Consider the following 19,716-nt stretch of genomic DNA (forward strand, 5'->3'; position numbering starts at 1 on the left):
CACCACTCAAGTTGTTCGTGTGTGTGTCCTGCATTTATGTAGTGTTCGACTAATGGAGCCCCTAGTGATTTGCATTTGAGTCTGCTCTGATGTTGCTGGATCCTATTCTTAACTTTCTGGGTAGTCTGGCCTACATAGATCATTTGGCAAGGGCATCTGATGGCGTAGATCATGTTTTGACTGTTACAGTTGGTAAAGTGATTAAGGGAATAGGTCTTTCCACAGTGTCTAAAGCTGGTTCCAATCATGGTGTACTGGCAAACCTTACAATGACTACATTTGTGATGTCCTAGGATCGGAGGTAAATTTAGCTGTGATCTTGTGTCTGGTATTGGAGAAGGTTCTAGATACGAAGATACTATGAAGTCCTTAATGTTTTTTGCACGCTTGAAAGCAAACAAGGGCACTTCAGCGAAACCAATGTCAGATCCAACCAGATTCCAATACTTCTTAATAACATTTTTTATTTCGTTACTTCTGTTATTGAATGTTGTAATGTTGAGAAGATAGTGATGAGTGAAGTCATGAAATTGTTGAGCAACACCAAATATATTAAACACAACATCACCAAAGAAGAAAGACTTGCGCTGTACACATTGAATAATAACAAATCTATTACAATCAAGACTGCAGACAAGGGTGGAGCAGTAGTGGTACAAGACACAGAAGACTATATAAATGAGATCAATCAACAACTCAGCTCCACAGACAGTTACACCAGGATCCCATGTGATCCAACCAAGGAAATTGCGAAGCTGATTACAGACCTTACCATTTCTGGTATAGAACAAGGATTCCTCTCAGAACCTGAAAGTAAGTTCCTAAACAAAACAAATCCCAGGATCCCCACCATCTACACCATCCCTAAAGTGCATAAGAACCTACAGAAACCTCCAGGAAGACCAATAGTATCAGGCTGTGGTTCCATCTTGGAACCTTTGAATCAATACCTCGACAGTTTTTTACAGCCCTTTGTTTTGGAAACTAAATCATTCATCAGAGACACCATGCACACCATTCAATTGATTGAAGGCCAACCCTTTGACAGGACTTCGCAATTTTTTGTCACTCTTGATGTATGCTCATTATACACTAGTATACCACAAAATGAAGCCATAGAAGTCATCAGGAGCGTACTAGACTCTCGTCCCAAACCACAATGGGTTCCCACAGACTTTCTCGTACAATTATTACAAATCGCAATTGAGAAAAACTACTTCATCTTTCAAAACACGTTCTATTATCAATGTAGAGGAGTAGCCATGGGGGCCGGATTCGCGCCGAGTCTAGCGAATCTGTATATGGATTATTTTGAAGACAGAAATATCTACTCTGACCTGAATCCTTTCATTGACAACATCACGGCGTGGAAGAGATACATTGATGATATCCTTATGCTATGGACCGGTTCAGATGATCAACTAATGGCATTCGTCACGTGGCTGAACTCCCGCAACTTGAACATCCAATTCACCATGGCACACAATGATAAATCAATTCCCTTCTTGGATCTCACATTAGAAGCGGAAGATGGAAGAATTCTGATGTCCCTATATAAAAAACCCACGGATCGAAACACCTTGCTCCAATATAATTCCCATCACCCGAGAAACCTTAGGGACAACCTGCCATATGGACAGTTTTTAAGACTGCGTCGCAACTGTTCCAGAAGAAAAGACTACTTCAAGGAAACAGATATACTCATTGGCAAACTAAGAGAAAGAGGATACCCTAAAGGACTTCTCAATAGATCTCGAAAAAGGGCTTGGTACAGACCAAGAGAAACCTTACTCGAAGTACAACCTAAGGATCAAAAAATGGAAAAACTTATATGTGTTACAACATTCAATACGAGAAGTAACGAAATAAAAAATGTTATTAAGAAGTATTGGAATCTGGTTGGATCTGACATTGGTTTCGCTGAAGCGCCCTTGTTTGCTTTCAAGCGTGCAAAAAACATTAAGGACTTCGTAGTATCTTCGTATCTAGAACCTTCTCCAATACCAGACACAAGATCACAGCTAAATTTACCTCCGATCCTAGGACATCACAAATGTAGTCATTGTAAGGTTTGCCAGTACACCATGATTGGAACCAGCTTTAGACACTGTGGAAAGACCTATTCCCTTAATCACTTTACCAACTGTAACAGTCAAAACATGATCTACGCCATCAGATGCCCTTGCCAAATGATCTATGTAGGCCAGACTACCCAGAAAGTTAAGAATAGGATCCAGCAACATCAGAGCAGACTCAAATGCAAATCACTAGGGGCTCCATTAGTCGAACACTACATAAATGCAGGACACACACACAAACAAAGGGCTGTAAAAAACTGTCGAGGTATTGATTCAAAGGTTCCAAGATGGAACCACAGCCTGATACTATTGGTCTTCCTGGAGGTTTCTGTAGGTTCTTATGCACTTTAGGGATGGTGTAGATGGTGGGGATCCTGGGATTTGTTTTGTTTAGGAACTTACTTTCAGGTTCTGAGAGGAATCCTTGTTCTATACCAGAAATGGTAAGGTCTCTAATCAGCTTCGCAATTTCCTTGGTTGGATCACATGGGATCCTGGTGTAACTGTCTGTGGAGCTGAGTTGTTGATTGATCTCATTTATATAGTCTTCTGTGTCTTGTACCACTACTGCTCCACCCTTGTCTGCAGTCTTGATTGTAATAGATTTGTTATTATTCAATGTGTACAGCGCAAGTCTTTCTTCTTTGGTGATGTTGTGTTTAATATATTTGGTGTTGCTCAACAATTTCATGACTTCACTCATCACTATCTTCTCAACATTACAACATTCAATAACAGAGGTAACGAAATAAAAAATGTTATTAAGAAGTATTGGAATCTGGTTGGATCTGACATTGGTTTCGCTGAAGCGCCCTTGTTTGCTTTCAAGCGTGCAAAAAACATTAAGGACTTCGTAGTATCTTCGTATCTAGAACCTTCTCCAATACCAGACACAAGATCACAGCTAAATTTACCTCCGATCCTAGGACATCACAAATGTAGTCATTGTAAGGTTTGCCAGTACACCATGATTGGAACCAGCTTTAGACACTGTGGAAAGACCTATTCCCTTAATCACTTTACCAACTGTAACAGTCAAAACGTGATCTACGCCATCAGATGCCCTTGCCAAATGATCTATGTAGGCCAGACTACCCAGAAAGTTAAGAATAGGATCCAGCAACATCAGAGCAGACTCAAATGCAAATCACTAGGGGCTCCATTAGTCGAACACTACATAAATGCAGGACACACACACGAACAACTTGAGTGGTGGGTCTTGGAAAAAATCCCATTACACAGGAGGGGTGGTAGTGTGGTAAATATTTAAATTACCTGTACTATTTTTTATGCGGTAAAGTCTAGTAAGAATAACTCAGTCAAAATAAGAGGCAGAATCCGTGGTATTAGAGGTTCTGAAAAGGACTTTATTCCTTACAAAGGAATTATGGTTCGAACCAGGCAATCATATTCCATCACCACGAAGGTTCAGGAAGGGATAGGCAATGCATTATTGACAAGTAATCATATATATATGAAAAGCATTACATTAAGACAGATGCAGGAGGCGTAACAGCTGATAATACAGATAAGAATACACATACGTAATGAAAATAGGCGTAATAATAGGCGTATACTAGAAACGTCATTTAAAATGATGTCACAAGTGGGTGGATCCATAAGAGAATCCTGCAGTGTCAGCAGAAATATTTGGCAGAGATGCGCGCGCAGCCGCATGACGTGTGATTGACGTGCAACTAGAGGGTGAAGGGAACTTGACATTTAGCCCTACATGTGGAGACAGAAGTCTGGGGTGTCAGGACAACCTAGTCCTAAATCATATCTAATATCTTGTGTTTAAGGAACTATATTATCTGGAAGAAAAGGTCTTCGCGGACAAATCCTATTCTATACTGACTGTTAGTGCGTGTACAAGCGTCTAGGTGTCTACATGAGATGCGAGGGGGCAGGAATCTTCCATGGTAACAGGGGCTATGAATTACTTGCATAAAGACCGCGAGGCCGGGCCCGTTGCTCGGTGGGTGGAAGGATGTTTACCTAAACTACTAGACAAGAATGCATTGGGTGAGGAGCGGAGCAGATAACTTGAAGGCTGAATACGGTTTTTGGCAGGCAACAGGCCGCGTCAGGCACCGTTAGCCGCGCAGGGGGTAGGACAAAGTTCATGGATACGGATGCAGGTCCAGGCTGGAGCATTTCAGAGGCAGAAGCAGGAAAAGGCTTGATGGCAGAATTCAGGGCCTACTCGCCTGAACTGTAAAACGTGAAAAGTGTACCATATAAAGTCGGTGGCCAATCATACTTAGGAATGGAATATCCGGCCCATTCATGGCAGATATGAAAGAGGACATGTTAACGTTGGACGCACATGTATTTGCGTCTTCATAGCTGGAACTGGAGGGAACATACATGTACTTGTAGCATGTACATGGAGCCGTTGGGGTCTAAGATAGGGGACACAATTGACCATAAAAATTCATATTTCCTCATTCCCTCCTTGTCCCCTACGGACCCTCATGAAATATCGATCTTCAGGAATCCATCAATCTGTTCATGTAACATCATTTGTTCTTCTTTCTTCTTCCGGGATCTTGAATGAAAACTTGAACGTGGAATACACGATGTGGCACACAGGCCTCAAATCGCTGGTCCACATTGTAAACATAGGCAGCAACTGAATACTATGAGAAGGCCAATACCTAGGAAGGATAGGACTTTCCATCCCTAGGCTGACAACACGCTCCGGAACCAACCGGACCATGTCCAGGTGCCTGCATTCTGATGTATCTGGTTTGCAATCTTGTGAAGACGAGTTATGGCTTTATATACGGATGGCGCGTTTTCTGGAATGAAAACACAGCAACTTGATCCGATGACCCTACAAGCTCCGCCCCTATCTGCTAGGATGACGTCAAGGACAAGACGATTTTGGAGAACAACAATCCGCATCGCAGACTGCTCCTCTGTTAAGTTGCCTAGGGCAGAGGTAGTTTCATTCACTACTGCTTCAAGGGTTCTAGTTAATCTGCGTATCAGTTTACTGTTTGAGACAACACCTATGTAAGGAAAGAGACCTTTATTGAAGTCTGTATATTGTTCCCATGCTGTTTCGGTGTAGTCAACAATCGGGATATCTCTCTGGGGTCTATGGTGTACTAGATTGGTATTTCTATGATAATCAGGAGGTGCTAGGAAAACAGGTGGCAGAAGGAATGCAATGTAACAGGTACCATCCCAATCTAGGGGTAGGCGTATGTATGCGGTGTGACCACAGATGAAGTAGGAGTGACGAGAAGCTCTAAATGTAGACTTGCCTTTATCACTGAATTCTATTATAGTGGTACATTTACTATGGCCCATGTGTATTGAACCATTCTTTCTTACACATAATTCGCCTCTAACTGGAAATACTGACATAGCGGGCAAGATTGGTGTAGCTTCGGATTCAACATTCAGGATCATGAGGTTAAGTGTAAAGTTACCTAATCCATATACTTCATTTTCTAGATCAGTCCCTGTTCTTTTGGGAAGTCCCTCCTTGTTAGGGTAGCAGACTTTAAGTAAAACTAGGTTCAGGTTTCCCCATACCCAGTTGTCTTGATAAACTACTGAATTTGAATCTAGGGAATTAATCAAACTAAACCATGCTCCACAGGAGCCATTGTGTGTGAATGGATACGGAAAGAGGGGCAGAACTCCCCTGTATTTCTGATAGGGAGGGAGTCGGCCACATATCCAACAATTTGTAGCATTGCTGGTCTGATGAGAATGATGTAACATACTAATGAATGTGTTGTTGCGCAGCGCAAATCTATAGGACAACTCATGCGGAGGTAATTCGCTAAAAGAATGTTCGGCAGTAGCATTGTAAGCACGCTTAAAAATAGGATAGTACATATGTAACAGCATACTTACAGTAATAATAATAAGACTTAGAAAAAACATAATCAACAATGTCACTATACAGTGACTATGAAGTGATTTACAGTATGCATGTTTCTTGAGCTGTTTCTGTCTATTTTTCTCTCTCATTCGGTCTAGAGGATACATGTCAAAGACTTAATTCAACCGATTCACCTTGGAGAGGACTTAAACAATCGAATTGTCTGACTTGCTAGACCTTAGTTTCAGTTTATAGTTCTCTTTTTCTGTCTTTTCAACCAAGGGAAGTTTTGAGTCAGTCGGTGAGGGAATGCAGGGCTGGACGTTTAAATCCGATGGTAGTCCATGAAATTTCTTGATATGACTCGAGTGCAACCACCCTTTGCGGCCCTCTATCTTCACGGCTGTCCTCGTGGTCAGTAAAATGAGTTTCGGTTGTTGCCAGCGAGGCTCCAACGGACTCCTCCTGTCGAAGTTCCTCACCAGTACCAGGTCACCTGGAACCACTTCATGAGGCTTCACCTCAGTGTTATCGGGAAAAGCTGCAGCTACCTGTGAACGACAAGATTGTAGTGCAGACATCAAGGAAGCCAGGTAATCTGTCAGCATATTACAATCAACATCAGTGATCTTACGAGGTATAGGCGTCCCCCACATATTTGGTGGCCTACCGAAGATCACCTTATACGGGGATAGCCCTGTTCGAGAATGTGCTACCATTCTCATGTAAAAGAGCGCAATCGGTAAGGCTACTATCCAGTCGACACCTTTCTCTCTACAGATTTTTGCAAGTCGTATTTTCAGGGTCTGATTATGACGTTCCACGAGACCTGCTGCCTCGGGATGTCGGACACAGTGGAATTTCCATTGATAGCCTAACAAGAGTGAAATGTGCTTCATTAACTCGGATGAGAACGGCTGGCCATTATCTGAGTACACGATACGGGGCAAACCATACCGTGGGAAGAATTCACGAACTAATTGTTTGGCAGTAGTCGGGGCAGTGTAATCTGAGACGGGATACGCCTCTGTCCAACGGGAAAGAGCGCATACAACTACGAGGACATATTTGAATCCTCGACATCGTTCCATCTGGATATAATCCATCTGGAGGACTTCAAAAGGGTGATCGGGGGGTTGAAATCCACCCTGTTCTACAGGTACGCCTTTTCCTGGATTGAACTGACAACAAATCATGCAGGTACGTACTTTCTGTTTAGCTGCGGCTCGCAAGTGTTTATTGAACCAAATGTGTTGAATACTGTCTAGCATAGCTTTCTCTCCTAGGTGTGCTGGACTATGTATCGTGTTAATGATTAAGGGTGGGCGTAGTTCGCGAAGTAGCACTTCGCGAAGCTACGCAAAGTGAAGTTCGCACTACGCGAGCTACGCGTAGCACTTCGCGAACTGCGAAGTAACATGTTCGCACTGTGCAAGATGTTGTTTTCAATGATTGCACAGTGCGGACAAGCAACTGGCACTGTGCAATCATTGAAAATGGCATCTTGCACAGTGCGAGCTGTAGTTTTCTGCTGCTCGAGTAGATTTTTCCTCGAGCTGCAGCTTTCTCAACGCGAACTGGTAGTTTCTCACCGCGAGCGGTCGCGAGCATACGCGACCCCTCGCAATGAGAAACCTGACCTTCTCGCGTTGTGAATCTCGCCGGGAGGTTTATTTTCCATGCTCGCGATCGCGAACAAGGAAAAAGTCTCGCCAGGATGTCATTTTGCTTGCTCGCGGTCGCCAACTTGACGTTGAGGACCGCGAGCAAGCAAAAAATGACCGCAGCACTACGCAACACTACGCTACGCGTGTTCGCACTGTGCTACGTGCAGTTCGCGTAGTGCGAAGTAGCGCGAACTTCGCAAACTACGCGAGCGTAGCGTAGTGCTTCGCCCAGGCCTATTAATGATGACTTGAATCATGGAGTCAGGAAGAAACCATATAGATTGTCCCTTCGTCATCCATCCTTGATCCGTTTGGATCCCTCCTAATTCAGTCCATCTCTTTATTTCTTCTGGTGTAGCATGTGTCTGTATGTCAATTACATCAAGGGCGGGATCCTTAACTGTCATGCAGTGTGTTGGTGTCGGAACTATTGTCTTTGTCGTGTCAGTTGGATGAGTCTGATTCTGAGCAGTCTGTTTAGCTGTTCTGTCAGCTAGGTCGTTACCCTGAGAAATAATGTCAGTCACTTTTGAATGGGCTTTACACTTCATAATCGATATTGCAGTCGGCAGATGTATTGCATCTAACAGAGCTTGAATAAGGGGACCGTGTTGAATGTTGGCACCGTGAGAAGTTAAATAACCTCTCTCTCGCCAAAGGACTCCGAAGTCGTGGACGACTCCGAATGCATAACGTGAATCTGTGTATATGTTGACTTTCTTATTTTTGGCTTGAATACAGGCTTGTGTCAGAGCGATAAGCTCTGCTGCTTGAGCTGACAAGGTATCGATACAATTTGTTTCAATAACTTCAGTGTCTGTTGTGACTGCATAAGCGGCCACTAACTCTCCTGTATTTGTTCTCATGCATGACCCATCTACATACAATGTCAGGTCTGGATCTGATAATGGAATATCCGTCAAGTCTTGTCTGGGTTTCGTCGTAATAGTAATGACTTCAATACAATCATGTGCCAATGGGTCTGTTCCATTTAATGGCAAAAGTGTGGCAGGATTTAATGTACTACAACGTCTGATTTCTATGTGTGGCTGGAACAATGTCAATTCATAACCCGTCAGTCTTGCTATAGTCAAATGTTGTGTTTGGGTCCGGTTCAAGAGAACCTCTACTGCGTGTGGTACTTGTACTGTCAATTGATGTCCTAACACTATGGCATCGCTTTGTCTGATTGCTAAAGCTGTTGCTGCGACTGATTTCAGACACGCAGGAAGAGCCTGAGCTACGGGATCTAAGGTGCTAGAAAAGTAAGCGCATGGCTTGTGTGATCCTGCTTGTTCCTGCGTGAGTACTGACAAAGCAGTACCTTCACGTTCTGTAACAAAGAGTGTAAAAGGCTTACTGTAACATGGTGTCGCTAAAACAGGTGCTTGGCATAAAGCTTTCTTTAAGTCTTCAAAATCTTGTGTATGTTCTGGAGTCCAAGGGAGGACAGTCGATGTCGCTGCCTCCTGTGTTGTCAACTGAATGAGTGGTTTAGCTAAAAATGCATATTGAGGGATCCACTGCCTACAGTACGAAGTGAGGCCTATGAATGCCCGCACCTCCTTTTGTGTCTTGGGTGGCGGCATGTTAACAATTAACTGGATGCGGTCGGGTGTAAGCTGTCTTCCCCCCTTGGACAGCAAGTGCCCAAGGTACACAACTTGCTGGACACATAATTGCAACTTCGAAGGGGACACTTTGTGCCCCTTGTCGGCTAAGAAATGTAAAACCGTCAGTGAAGCTTTTTCACATTCAGGTTCGCTTCGGGCGGTGATCAGCAGATCATCGACATATTGAAGCAGGGCAGTGTTAGCTGGCATGTGGATACTGTCAAGTTCTCTTTTCAGTGCTTGGCTATAGATGCTGGGGCTTTCTGTGAATCCTTGAGGTGCGCGTGTGAATTTAAAACTTCGTCCATTTAAACTGAATCCGAACAAATATTGGCTTTCCGGATCGATTGGGACGCTAAAGAAGGCGTTCTTGAGGTCAATTACAGTAAAGAACGTTGCTTCTGAATCTATGGCTGTTAGTAATGAAGAGATATCTGAGACCACGGGGTATTGTGGTACAATGCATTTATTTAATTCGCGCAGATCAATAACTAATCGATATACTGGCGGTGCTTTTGGATCAGTTCGTTTAAGAATCGGAATTATCGGGGAATTACATACATTGGAGTCGGTTTCCATGACCACTCCTTGTACAATGAGCTCGTCAATGATTTGCAGCAAAGCCACTACAGCATCTGGTGGTAATTTGTATTGTCGCATTCGTGGTAGTACCACTCCTGTTTTGAGTGTGACTCGATATGGTGTAATGTGCATACAACCTACATCAGTGGGGCCTTGCGCCCATAAATGTGCAGGTAGATTCTGTAACCGGTGATCCATGTCTCTAGACACGTAGTGACCTTTAAAGTCACGCAAAAATAATCGTACTCCTTCCGGAGAACAACATATTATAGCTCCTAGAGCTTTCAATGTTTTTATACCTAACAAGTTTTCTGGACATGATTTCGTAAGCAATAGATCTGTAGTTCGTGTCAATGGACCAACTGTGAATGCAAGTGGTTGCGATACTTCGTTAATAGTGGGCTTTCCTGAAAAACCCAGGGAAATATTTTGTGAGCCTGAGAGGGGTGCCCCTGGAACTTCGCTATGACTGATAGTGGTTCTGCTTGCCCCTGTATCGAGTAGAAACTTTCGGTCTTTCCCTAATACTTGACTCTGTACATAAGGACCCTCTTGATCTACGGGAACCTCGATAAGGGGTAGGCCAACTTCCCTCTCTAGGCTATTTCATGTGTAGCGCTGATACTCTGGGTAGTCATTTTGTGCATACTGGTACATCTGTTGTGTCGTGTTTTGTGTTGCAGCAATAGGCTGTGGCTGTTGTTGTTGTTGTGGTGCGGTCTGTTGTACAGCTGGCATAGGCTGTATATTCTGAGGTACTTGTTGCTGGATCTGATCCTGTCTAGGCGGACGTGGTCTCTCCTTCGTTATACCCGTAGAGATATTATGTTTTAGAACTGCGCAATCGTGTATATAATGACCTGGCTGTTTACAATAGTTGCATGTCCCTCTAACAGGACCCGGTGAATCATTGGACTGTGTTGTACCCTTTTTATGACCGTCAGCTGGAACTGACTGCGCAACAAGCATTTTCATTTTCGTGTCTTTCATACGTCTTTGTTCATGTTCTTGTTCTTCCCTAATTCTATTGTGATGATATTGTAACATTTGTAACATCTGTGACGGTGTGTTTCCTTGCCAGGTACTCTCGAATTTCAGTACTCTACTCTTAACTTGGGGCAGAGAATTTTCAACTAATTTTGTCACAAACAGATGTGGATACGACTCACTACTTGCTTTTATGCCACTATTAATACCAAAACATTTTTCAAATCGGGAATAGAAATCACTAGTATCTTCATCTTGTTTTTGTTTACAAGCTGAAATTGCACCCCAGTCTTCCTTTTTCGTAGTCAATAAACGTGGTAGTACCTGCACTAATAATCCTGGTAATACTGTAGTCTTTTCCCCAAGCCCTGAACCTGCAGCTCGGGCCTTTTCTTCGTTTTCTAATGCTGTCCAATCTATCTTTTGGTCTCCCACCTCCCATTCCTTTTCTTTGAGTTTCTCGTAAATACCGGCAGGCAATAAGACCTTTAATATTTTCATAATGTCAGGGTAAGTATACTCTCCCATGAGTAACATGTCTTTTATCTCACGGTGGAAACCTGCTGGGTCTTTGTCATGGCTAGGTACTACTTTCTTCATTTCTAATAATTCAATTTTAGTTATGGGCGTGTACACAAACACGCGTTTAAAAGTATTGCCATCACCTCTGACTGGGTGCACTTCGCGTAAGGGATTCTGTCTGTCTATGTGATACGTTTTTCTTTCCTTGGGGGAACTGAAACATGTTCTGGGCATACGAAGACAATGTACTGGTGTCGATATTCTAGAATTTCTTTAATTAAGTCAGTACCTGAACCTCTCCATTTGTTCGTGAGTAATTCTATCAGTATATCAGGTAGGGGACCAGGATCGGAGTGTTGGCTTCTATATAATATAAGGAGGTGTTGTATCATGTATATACCAGCTAAACGCTGTTCGTCTGGGGTGAGATTCAAAAACGTGTGTGCTAGCGCATCATCACTGTATTTTTCAAAACTGTCAGCCCATTGTACTGCTGACCTGGCTAATTCTTGTTCATCCATAGAATCGAGCATATGATACCCCCTTCGGTCTCGAAGTAATTTATCAGCAGCCTGGAATAAGTGTTCAGGGGACTTCGTATTTAGCATAGGGGCTTGAAAATGTCTGTTGTCTGGACGTATCGGACGTATCGGATCATTAAAGTATCTGGTATTGTTACAAGGTCTTCCCCTACCTACATAAGCTATCGTTTCTAAGTGTCCTGTGGGCATTTCTGATTCTTCCTCCTCCTCTCCCTCTGATTCAGTTTTGTCTGCCTCCAATCTGGCTTTATGTATTCGTTCTACTTCTTTGCGGATCTTTCGGCACATAGCTACTATACACGTCTGTTTATCATGTTTTCCCTCTGATATATTCTGACCCCATCTGGTAAGTACTTGCATTTCATCCTGATCTACCCCAGGCCTATCTCTGTCTCTGATCAAGCAGTTTATGAAGAAGCGTAACAGTAATCTCTGTATATCCACTTTCTGATAATCCATGGCTTCGTCAATACTTTCAGGGCCTTGCCCTGTTTGGACAAAGCGATATATATTGTCTAGATGATTAATCATTCCTGGTAGTGTCGTTAAATATAGTGAAGCTCGTCGTATAGCAGCATTCTGTCATTTTTACCGGGCACTGGATCATATCTACAATCCACAAGATGTTCCTTAAACATGTCGGACGTCGCTATTTGGGGTGTACGTTGGTTTGCTAAATCTCTAAGAGACGATTTACTTCGTGACGGTGGCGTGGCAAAAATTGCTGTCGCACCTCCTGTCGCACCTTCTGAGGTGCTAGGCACGAAAGGATTTGTGGGATGTAAGGTAGAAACTGTGGATGCAGGAAAAGCAGTGGAAACAGATGGACCTGTTGGATTGTGCGGAGGAGTTTGTTGTTGCGGAGGTGGGGGCGGATGATCTCGGGGTTGAGCACCATCGACAGGTGGCGTGTGTGGTGGATCATTAACATATTCGGGAGCTACATCGTCTAAATAGGAGGAAAGGAAAATATCTTTTGCGGTCTTGGGATGTGCTTTAATTGGGAGTAATGGGGGTGACAAATCTTTCGGTATTTCCGGGGTGGCCTTAGGTAAACCTTCGGCCAAAAGAGGATACATACCATTCATAAGAGTGTTCCGTTGTCTGTCTACTTGTTCTGTTTTTACTCGGATACCTTCCTCAACTAATACGTTTTCTCGGGCTTTATTTGAGTTCTCCCTACTTTTCTCTTCCTGTCTGAGCGCTTTCTCTGTGCGCCTATGCGATTCTTTACGCCATAGTTCAATGGCATCTTTCTGTGACTGTCTGGCTTTCTTTTTCCATAATTCTTCTTCTACTCTCATGATGCAATCTGCATCCCATGTCCCAGCTGCGGGCCACCTCTGACTTTCTGCTAGATCCTTGGTGTAGTCCACCCATAAGTCAAGATATAATACGGCATCTAGGCCATGTTTATGATACATAAAGTACCCTGGAGTGTCCCTAGGTGGAATGGGAACAGCTTCTTCGAGTACTCCTTTTCTAGTTTTGATCTGTCACTCCGTCATAGCACCGCACCTCCGAGACGTCATCAACTGCTCCTTCAACTCCGCTACCTTCCCAGAAGACTGGAAACACGCTGAACTCACTGCCCTCCTGAAAAAACCCACAGCAGACCCCACCGAACTCAAAAATTACCGCCCCATCTCGCTTCTTCCATTTCCGGCCAAAGTCATCGAGAAAGATGTCAACAACCAGCTCGCCGCCTTCCTCGAAGCCAACAAATCCCTCGACCCCTCACAATCTGGCTTCCGAGCAAAACACAGCACTGAGACCGCCCTCATCGCAGCAACAGACGACATTCGAACTCTACTGGACAATGGAGACACAGTCGCCCTCATCCTCCTTGACCTCTCTGCAGCATTCGACACAGTCTGCCACAGCACCCTTTTACAGCGCCTCAGAAACATCGGGATCCAAGGAAAAGCACTTGATTGGATCACCTCGTTCCTCACCGGAAGAACCCAGAGAGTCCGCCTTCCACCATTCAAGTCCGAGGCCTATGAAGTCATCTGCGGCGTACCACAAGGATCCTCACTCAGTCCCACCCTCTTCAACGTATACATGAGCCCCCTCGCGGCCATCGCACGCCATCACAACCTCAACATCATCTCTTACGCGGATGACACCCAACTTATCCTTTCTCTCACCAATGACCCCAGCACCGCCAAAACTAACCTACACGAAGGAATGAAAGAAGTTGCCGAATGGATGAAACACAGCCGTCTGAAACTGAACTCAGACAAAACTGAAGTACTCATTCTAGGTACGTCCCCCTCTTCATGGGACGACTCCTGGTGGCCGGAAGCCCTCGGAAAAGCACCCATCCCGACGGACCACGCACGGAACCTAGGCGTCATCCTGGATTCCTCACTCTCAATGAACAGACAAGTCAGCGCCGTATCCTCTTCCTGCTTCAACATTCTTCGCATGCTCAGAAAAACATTTCGCTGGATCCCCACCGAAACAAGGAAAACTGTCACCCACGCTCTGGTCACGAGCCGACTGGACTACGGAAACACCCTCTACGCAGGTACTACCGCAAAACTCCAGAAGAAACTCCAACGAATCCAAAACGCCTCAGCCAGAATCATATTAGACATCCCACGCAACGAACACATCTCTGGTCACCTCAAAGACCTCCACTGGCTACCCGTCAATAAGAGGATCACTTTCAGACTGCTTACCCACGCACACAAATCACTCTACGACATCGGACCAGAATGCCTCAACTCACGTCTGTCCTTTTACACCCCCTCCCGCCAACTACGCTCTTCCAGCCAAGCCCTCGCCACTATCCCTCGCATCAACAAGACCACCATGGGAGGCAGATCCTTTTCTTACCTGGCTGCTAAAACATGGAACTCTCTCCCCGCATACCTTCGCCTCACCCAGAACCACCTAGCATTCAGAAAGCAACTTAAAACCTGGATATTTGAAAGGTAATCCTCCTCCCCTTCCTAAGCGCCTTGAAACCCTATGGGTATGTAGTGCGCTATATAAGTTTTGTGACTTGACTTGACTTGACTTGACTCTTAATTTTGAAAAGAACGGCATCTTTAAACCTTGCTACTTGGTTCTTACTCGAACTGGACTTGAACACAATTAATACGATAAACACAATAATGAACACTCATTCATACCACAATTTTTAAACACGGTAAAACATTTAACATTTAACATTTAACATTTAACGAACAATGATAATTAGAAGAAAACTAGTTACTGACATAATACTAATACTAGATAATACTGAATTATATACATGAGCATACTAGATATACTGCTAAACAGTACAGATACACTGCTAGAACAGTGCAGACCGGATTTGTGTACCCAAACCCGTCATGACCGGCACAAATTAATGTGCACGTCTAAACGCCTCCCCAGCAACGGTACTCACCGGGTAGCACGGAACGGAAGGCCTCGGAACTGGACTGAACTGGACCGGACTGGACTCGACTGGACTCGACTCGACTCGGAACTTCGGAACCTGGTGGGCCTCTGTATACCTCGGATCTTGCTCTCTCTGCTAGGCTCTGGTCGGGATACTTCGCACTTCTCACCGCCTCGTCTGGGTGTTGATCGCAGCCTCAGTCACCCCGCTTGGCCGGAGGGAGATACAGGAAATCCTGCGGGTACGCGTTTTTGTCCGTTCAGCCGTGGCAGGGGACCGGGCCTGCAACGCACCTCCGGCGTGTGAGATGAGAAAGTGTCCCTGTTCGGGCGCCAATTTATGTGGTAAATATTTAAATTACCTGTACTATTTTTTATGCGGTAAAGTCTAGTAAGAATAACTCAGTCAAAATAAGAGGCAGAATCCGTGGTATTAGAGGTTCTGAAAAGGACTTTATTCCTTACAAAGGAAGTATGGTTCGAACCAGGCAATCATATTCCATCACCACGAAGGTTCAGGAAGGGATAGGCAATGCATTATTGACAAGTAATCATATATATATGAAAAGCATTACATTAAGACAGATGCAGGAGGCGTAACAGCTGATAATACAGATAAGAATACACATACGTAATGAAAATAGGCGTAATAATAGGCGTATACTAGAAACGTCATTTAAAATGATGTCACAAGTGGGTGGATCCATAAGAGAATCCTGCAGTGTCAGCAGAAATATTTGGCAGAGATGCGCGTGCAGCCGCATGACGTGTGATTGACGTGCAACTAGAGGGTGAAGGGAACTTGACATTTAGCCCTACATGTGGAGACAGAAGTCTGGGGTGTCAGGACAACCTAGTCCTAAATCATATCTAATATCTTGTGTTTAAGGAACTATATTATCTGGAAGAAAAGGTCTTCGCGGACAAATCCTATTCTATACTGACTGTTAGTGCGTGTACAAGCGTCTAGGTGTCTACATGAGATGCGAGGGGGCAGGAATCTTCCATGGTAACAGGGGCTATGAATTACTTGCATAAAGACCGCGAGGCCGGGCCCTTTGCTCGGTGGGTGGAAGGATGTTTACCTAAACTACTAGACAAGAATGCATTGGGTGAGGAGCGGAGCAGATAACTTGAAGGCTGAATACGGTTTTTGGCAGGCAACAGGCCGCGTCAGGCACCGTTAGCCGCGCAGGGGGTAGGACAAAGTTCATGGATACGGATGCAGGTCCAGGCTGGAGCATTTCAGAGGCAGAAGCAGGAAAAGGCTTGATGGCAGAATTCATGGCCTACTCGCCTGAACTGTAAAACGTGAAAAGTGTACCATATAAAGTCGGTGGCCAATCATACTTAGGAATGGAATATCCGGCCCATTCATGGCAGATATGAAAGAGGACATGTTAACGTTGGACGCACATGTATTTGCGTCTTCATAGCTGGAACTGGAGGGAACATACATGTACTTGTAGCATGTACATGGAGCCGTTGGGGTCTAAGATAGGGGACACAATTGACCATAAAAATTCATATTTCCTCAGTAGTGTTGGCACTTCTCTTAACTATAAAGAGTGTCGTTGGATCCATCTTCTTGAGGCAACCATCTCGGGCTTGAATGAACATGAAGAGACTTATCTACAAATGAGTAAACTGTAATATGACTGTAAGGATCGCGGATGTTCTGCAGGAGCGTCTGGAGTCGTGAAGATGAGTCCACAGCCGTCCCCCGTGTCTCCCCGACTCTATCAAACTCTAGAGTGCGAGGAATCCACCGGGGAAAACAGGGAAACAAAACAAGGAAAGGTGGGGGGATCCGGTAAGTCTTGATAGGTGATGTCGTCAGGAGGAACAACAGGAGCGTAAGAGATCTCCACAAGGCAAACAAGTAGATCTCCCAGCTGTAATATAAAGGTAGTTAGTGGTATACCTCTGTAACGCCCTCCCTGTGTCCCTACTTCTTTAGGTCCCCAACACCTACCGGTATATCGTCTGCTGCTAAGTAGAAGTATGTATGAACCAACAGGTGTGATCTAAATAGTAGTTCCTTAGGGTGCAGCTGCAGGGAATAAGTATATCAAGATTATACTCCTGGGAAAGTAGAGTATCCCTTTAATACCTGAGTAAGGCTGGGAAGATCTAGTACCTGGCTTGATAGTTAGAAGAGCGGGAAACCTAACCCCCCTGCTCAATGGTCCTCGCAATGTATCACCACCGGATTCCTGGTAGCTGCTCAGGATGATGAAGGGGATGGATATAAAGGTGACGGGAGGAAAGGATACTGGGGGCGTGAAAACCGGACAAAGGAAAAGACTCCAGCTAATCCAAACTTGGAGTACCTTAACAACAGGCAAAACAATACTAAATGATATTCAAGTATAACACATGGATCAGCGAGGCGATAGACAGAGGACACCACGCTAGGCAGCGCTGGGAATGGAGAAAGCGCTCCGTCAATGTCAGACTACCTCTCAACACGAAGAAACGCGAGACAGGAAACCCCTGGACCTCCAACCACCCAGCAGACCTTACTTGGGTGAAGATGCCACAACCAGGAGCAACCCTCGTGAATATCCTGAAGAGAGAGGACACCTTCCACTGTCAGTAACGACAGGATCCACACGCTACAAACACCAGCGCCGAGGAACGTCCCCGACACCAAACAGGAAACCGGAACTAACAATACAGGAAGTCAGGCAACAGCACTTGTGACGGAAATGGGGCTCGATGCAAGAACGCGAAGCGGCGTGTATACGCTCTTTGCCCCTTATATACTTGCCACCTGTAGGGGCTGAATCGCGTGGCATGACAGTACTCTCCCCTCACAACACCCCCCCAGGTTTAGGTTTGTGAGGGTATCTCTGATGAAACACACGCACCAACCGGGGAGCATGCACGTCTCTCGCAGACACCCAAGAACGCTCCTCCACCCCATAACCTTTCCAATGTAGCAGATATTGAAGCGTTTTACCCATGAAGCGGGAGTCTACAATGGTGTCCACCTCGTATTCTTCAGTGTCTTGTATGGTAACTGGCGAGGGTTTCTTAGGGAGTCGTGTACCAGGTGCAACAGGCTTAAGTAACGAAATATGGAATACTGGGTGGATCTTAAGAGCTGCAGGCAGGTCGATCTTCACAGCCACTGGATTGATCAGTTTCATCACAGCATAGGGACCAATGTATTTGGGCATGAACTTGCGAGGACCACTGAGTCTGATGTGTTTAGTGGAAAGCCACACCTTGTCCCCAGGGGCGTATATGGGTTCCAACCTCCGGTGTAAATCCGCCCCCTCTTTATATCGCACCTTCGCCAGATCAAGGTTGACTAATGTCTGTTTATGGACATCGTGTAATCTCTGCACTAGGTCATTGGCTGCAGGGGTCGGGCTGCTAACAGGGATCCCTAGAGGCAACAGCCTGGGGTGAAAACCGTGTGAACAAAAGAAGGGGGTATGGAGGGTGGAAGAATGTGGACTGTTGTTATATGACAATTCTGCCATCCACACCCACTCATCCCACTCCTTGGCTGAGTGCAGAGCTTGGTTTCGTACATATTGTTCAAAGCACTGGTTGACTCTCTCTGTCTGCCAGTCAGATTGGGGATGATGACTGGAAGAGAGCCTAACGTCAATTTGCAGCAAGGCACAGAGGCATTTCCAAAATCGGGACACAAACTGGGCCCCCCTATCAGAAATCAGGACCGAGGGAAGGCCATGTAGCCGTACAACCTGCTGCAAAAAGATGGAAGCTAATGCAGCTGCTGTAGGTAACCCCGTTAAAGGAATGAAATGTGCCGTCTTCGTGAAGTGGTCTACCACCACCAGCAAGGTGTTATTCAAGCGCTTGGTGGCAGGTAGTTCCACTATGAAGTCAAGTGATACTGTGTACCATGGGCCGGGAGGTGTAGCAAGAGGGAGCAGAAGACCCACTGGGTTCTGATGGGAACTCTTGGTTTGTGCACAGACATGGCATGACCGCACGTACTGCTCTACGTCCTGCAACATAGTGGGCCACCAGAACCGCTCACGTATGATCTGGATGGTTTTCTTAATACCAGGGTGACCTGACAAAGGGTGCGAGTGATACCAGTCCAGGACCTGTGTTTGTAAAGCAAGAGTGGGTAACACTACTCCCCCTCGGACACACACCAACCCATCTGTGCTGACCCACTCCTCCGCCCCCACAAAGTCAGGCATGGCCATCGAAAGTTGACTCCGCCGAATTCGAGCCCCGAAGTCTTCCTCCCCGAACACACCCCCCAAAATGCGCTCCTCCGGGATGACAAGGGGCGCGACCTCAGGCACATCGGGAAGGTGAAACCCTAACCTGGACAGGGCATCGGCCTTGCCATTCCTCCTCCCAGGGCGGAACCTAATAGTGAAGTCAAATTCACAGAAGAACTGGGTCCATCTAAGTTGCCTCATGGACAGCGCCTTGGTGGATTTAAGGTACTGGAGGTTGCGATGGTCGGTGTAAACCACCACAGGGAAA

The sequence above is a fragment of the Triturus cristatus genome, chromosome 5_1, assembly GCF_964204655.1.
Source record: "Triturus cristatus chromosome 5_1, aTriCri1.1, whole genome shotgun sequence".
NCBI classification, from domain to species: Eukaryota; Metazoa; Chordata; class Amphibia; order Caudata; family Salamandridae; genus Triturus; species Triturus cristatus.